We start from the raw sequence: 4,956 nt of genomic DNA on the forward strand, positions 1-4,956 counted from the left end.
TATTTAATCAGTGGTTAGATTTTAGATTAATTCAAACTTGTCCTCCTAATTATTTTAATATAGTTAAGTTTAAAATAATCTAAAAAATTTAGAAGAATATTTGTTTTTTGAATTTTGAAATATAGATTTGACTAAAATTATAATTTTATTTAATTTATTGTTTTATAATTTGATATTTTGATTTTATTAGGTTTTGAAATAAAATGTTATAAAGACATTCATCTCTTTTACTAACTTAAATTGTGGTTTTCTACATATATAATTTAAATAAAGATACTTAATTAGGTAAAATCTAGTTCAATCTACTTTTTACTCCGTGCTTCAATTTTTATTAAAAATGTGTATATAATAAAAATAATAATAAGAAGAAAAGCATATAAGAGATGCTTCTTGTAGTGATCGATTTACAGCTAGGAGAAATAGAAAAAAAAGAATAAAGGAAATTTTTTGAAATAAAGAAAACATATAAACAAAAGGAAGAAAACGAATTAAAAAAGATAATCTAATAAATAATAATAATAATTAAAAAGAAAAAGCTCCAAATGAAAAAAAAGTAGAAGAAAAAGAGTTTATTTAAGAAATATTATTATTATTAAACTAAGTGCCTATTTGGAATGAATTAGAGAATTTTTTATTTAAAATAAAAACACATGCGTTTGACAATTTTTTCTTAGAAGTATTTTTATATACAAGTTTGTTTGGTTTGTTATATACTAAAAGTGTTTTTATCAATGTTTTCCAAAGTTGATCAATGGTAGCCGAAATTCGGCCAGAGTCCGTGGTCAGAAGTTCGCTAGCAGGGGTCGCCGACGGTGGTCGTCGATGTTGGCCGATAGTGATCATCGGAGGTGGTGGTCAAAGTTGACTGACGGCGGCCGAAGTTTGGCTAGAGTCGGCGGCCGGAAGTCCATAGATAGGGTCGTCGGAAGTGGTGATCGAAGGTGGTCGGCGATGGTTGTCGGAGGTGGTGGTCGGTATTGGCCTATAACGACCATTGGAGGTGGTGTGTGAAAGTTGACCGACAAACTTTCTAAATTAAATTTAAAAAAAAAGTGTAACCCATGAGTTTGAATAGTGTTTACTATTCAAATCCATGGAAAGAGAGTAGGAAGCCTTGGCCAAAGGTAAGCTTAGGATGCCTAACCCATCCCAAGCCTAATTTTTGAAACAAATACCTCCAAGTTCAATCGAAATAGATATGGTCAAAATGTTTTAATTAAGTTAGCCGTTTAGCTTTTGGATTGTATATAATAGATTTCTGATTCATAGTTTATTATTTATTGTTTTATGTTTTATAATAAAGAAAAGTGAAATGGTAATGGTTTTATGTTCTTTTTCTTCATTCATATTTGGTAACAATTTTATGATGAAATTTTTTTTTATTTACATCTTCGATTAAACTTGAAACAAAAACTAGAAACAGGAAAGTTACCAAACTCATAGGATTTAAATTGGATTATCAACCTATTTGGATTTATTTGATTTCAGATGAATTAAAATTTTATGGGTTGGATTGATTTATGGGTTCACATGAAATATTCCAAACCAACTCGAATCAACCTAAGCTTATTATTAATTTTTTAAAAATATTTTCTTTTACTTATGATACAATTATATACATAATACTTATTTCAATTTTATTTAATTTCATAATTTTTTTGATAGTTTATTCTTCAACAACTCCTAAAATTTTTTTCAGCACTTTTGAAGGAAAACTTATATAATCTGAATTGAAATTGAATTTTTAAACTTAATCCAATATATAAAAAATCATTGAATAAAATTTTTAAAACAAAAATTTTAAAAAATGATCCGACTAACTCGAACCAACCCAACCCCCCTGTTTGGTAACCATTTAGTTTTTTGTTTTTGTTTTTGTTTTTTAAAATTAAGTCTATTTCATCCACATTTCTTAGAATGATTTGCAATTTTCTTAACTATAATGGTTGAATTTTTAGCCGAATTCCAAAAACAAAAACAACTTTCAAATAAATTTGGAGGTGGTGATAGTGTCCATAAACTTAATTTTTAAAAAATAAAAACAAAAAAAAAACGGTTACGAAACAGAGTCTTAATATTTGAGTTGTGTTGAGTTCATTATTTAATAAGAATTATTTAGGTGGAAGAAATTTATAATTCAAACAATTAAACTGAATCTAAAAAGAACTTCGATTCAACCTAACTCAATCCACCATCACCTATTCTTCAATAAAAAATTCTGTCTAATCTAATTTCAAAACAGAAAAGAAAAAAAGAAAAAAAAGAATCCAAAAGATAATCCAAGCTTTAAACTGAAAATAAATAAATAAATAAATAAATAAAGAGCTCTACACTGAATTATTGGCTTATTGCTCTAGTTTTTGGACCCACAAAGGTCCACGTGGCAAACATTCAACGGGAGAAACATTCTCAATTATTTAAATAGCAAAAACCTAGATATTTCTATGTGCCGATTGTGATTTGTGACAGCCCACTGCAACCAACACCAACAAAATTAAACCATTTTCTCTTCTCTTCTGTTCTTTTCTTCAATGGCTTTGGCTTGCCTGGATCTCTTTCAAATCTTCTCCTCTTTCTTTATAATCATCATTTCCATTATCCAATTCCCCTGTTTCTCCCCCACACCTCACTCTTACACCTACCCTTTTCTCCCCCTTCCTGTTTTCTCATCAAAATGTTAAAACCCCTTGTTGGAAACTCTGTTTTTAGCCTTCCTTGAAGTGAAATCGGAGATGGCGGGTGAGGCGCCGCCGCGGATGAATGTTCTGTTTGGGAAATACGAAATGGGTCGGCTATTGGGTAAAGGGACCTTTGCCAAGGTCTATTATGGAAGAAACTTGATGACCCACGAGAGTGTCGCCATTAAAGTGATCCTCAAGGACAGGGTGAAGAAAGAGGGGCTTCTTGAGCAAATCCGGCGAGAAATTTCTGTCATGGGGTTGGTTCGTCATCCCCATATTGTGGAATTGAAAGAAGTAATGGCTACGAAATCGAAGGTGTATTTTGTGATGGAGTATGTTAATGGAGGCGAACTGTTTGTGAAATTGTCTCAACAAGGAAAATTGACTGAAGATGGAGCAAGAAAGTATTTTCAACAACTTATCTCCGCCGTGGACTTTTGCCACAGCCGTGGTGTCTCTCACCGTGATTTGAAGCCTGAAAATCTCCTTCTTGACGAGAATGGGAATTTGAAGGTCTCTGATTTTGGCCTCTCTGCCCTGCCGGAGCAGCTCCGGATCGACGGTTTGCTTCACACACGGTGTGGAACTCCGGCATATGTGGCGCCTGAGGTGCTCAGAAAGAAGGGCTACGATGGCGCTAAGGCGGATATTTGGTCTTGTGGGGTGATTTTGTTTGTGTTGCTTGCTGGGACACTGCCATTTCGAGCTGATAATGTGATGAAGTTGTATAGAAAGATTTTCAAGGCGGAGTTTGAATTTCCTCCATGGTTTTCTTCAGAAGCCATGGAAATGGTGTCTAAGCTTCTAGTTGTTGATCCTCAAAAGAGAGCTTCAATGGTTGAGATAATGCAGAGTCCTTGGTTTCAAAAGGGCTTCACAAAACCAGTTTCATTCGCTGAGAAAGATGAATTCAGCAATGAATTCTCTGAATTAGCAAATCCCAAGTTTTTGTCATCTCCTCCTTTTTACAATGCCTTTGAGTTCATTTCCTCAATGTCCTCTGGTTTTGACTTATCTAGTTTGTTTGAAAGCAAGAAGAGACGAGGCTCCATTTTCACTTCAAAATGCTCTCCTTCAGCAATTATAGCCAAGCTTCAATCTCTAGCCGTGAAGCTCAACTTCAAGGCTACTAACCTGAGGGAGTTCAAGGTGAGACTGCAGGCCAAGGAGGAAGGGAGGAAAGGGAAATTGGCAGTCACCGCAGAGGTTTACGAGGTGGCACCGGAGCTGGCGGTGGTCGAGTTCTCGAAATCAACCGGCGACACTTTGGAGTACAATAAGTTTTGTGAGAAGGATGTGAGGCCTGCATTGAAAGACATAGTTTGGAGCTGGCAAGGAGAGAATGAGTGCCTATTAACAGTGGATTCTTTGCAAAATGACCATTGAGGGAGAAAAAGAAGCCATTTTTGTGCATGATGGACAGGAATTTCTCTTTGAAATTCCCTTTTTAATGTGTTTGGAGGAGGGAAGAATGTATAGACTAAAGTATGGCATTGAATGGTTCTGGTTTAGATTAGAAGACAGTGTGAGTTGATAGCTATGTGTTTGGAATTGGTCAACTTTGTGAATACTTAATAGGATTTGCTTGTAAAATACTTGGCTTTGTTAAAGAGTGATCAGTTTATTAGTTTTGATAAATTTCATATAACAAATTTATGTTATATGGGCTTTGACCATTTGTAATTTGTCTAATGTTTTTGGGGGTCTTGAATATAAATTTTTGACATATAATACAATTCTTATCCTTGGTACTTTTCTTTTCTTTTCTTTTCTTTTTTTTTTTAAAAAAATAATTTTATCCCAGCCCTAGTAACTAGTGTTGACAACTATTTTTCACTTCCAATTTTAATAAGTTTATGTTTATGAAGTCTCAAGTTAAATTTAGTTTTGTATAAATGAATGGTTATTTCTATCATTTTGTGTGTGATTTGAAAAATGGCAAAACATCCTTACTATTAGGATAGTGGCAAAATGTAATATTTTAATATTATATTGAAAAATATTAAATGACTAAAATACTAAACAAATAAACAACTAAAATTGGAATCATAAGAATAAACTGATAAAAAAAGTCCATTTGAGTTAAAAAAGATATGAAGGGGAAATTTGTATGGATAGAAAACATATCAAATTATTTACTGAAATAAAAAAAATATTGATAGACATGATAGATTTCTATCCGCTTCTATCAATTTCTATCAAAGAAGATTAAAATTTTACTATTTTATGTAAATAATTTTCCTTATTTTTCTACTTTGAAAATCTCCCGATATAA

At 32.7% G+C, this 4,956-nt stretch overlaps 1 pseudogene across 1 annotated transcript; it reads left to right on the forward strand.

Moving 5' to 3' along the window:
• Positions 1 to 2,281: 2,281 nt before the first annotated feature.
• LOC120091187 (CBL-interacting serine/threonine-protein kinase 25 pseudogene) lies at positions 2,282 to 4,319 on the forward strand (annotated as a pseudogene). The gene has a single exon (XR_016524450.1). The product of XR_016524450.1 is annotated as a CBL-interacting serine/threonine-protein kinase 25 pseudogene (transcript).
• The last annotated feature ends 637 nt before the right edge of the window (positions 4,320 to 4,956 follow it).

The sequence above is a fragment of the Benincasa hispida genome, chromosome 11 (assembly GCF_027475165.1).
Source record: "Benincasa hispida cultivar pf3 chromosome 11, pf3_genome.v1.1, whole genome shotgun sequence".
Lineage (NCBI taxonomy): Eukaryota > Viridiplantae > Streptophyta > Magnoliopsida > Cucurbitales > Cucurbitaceae > Benincasa > Benincasa hispida.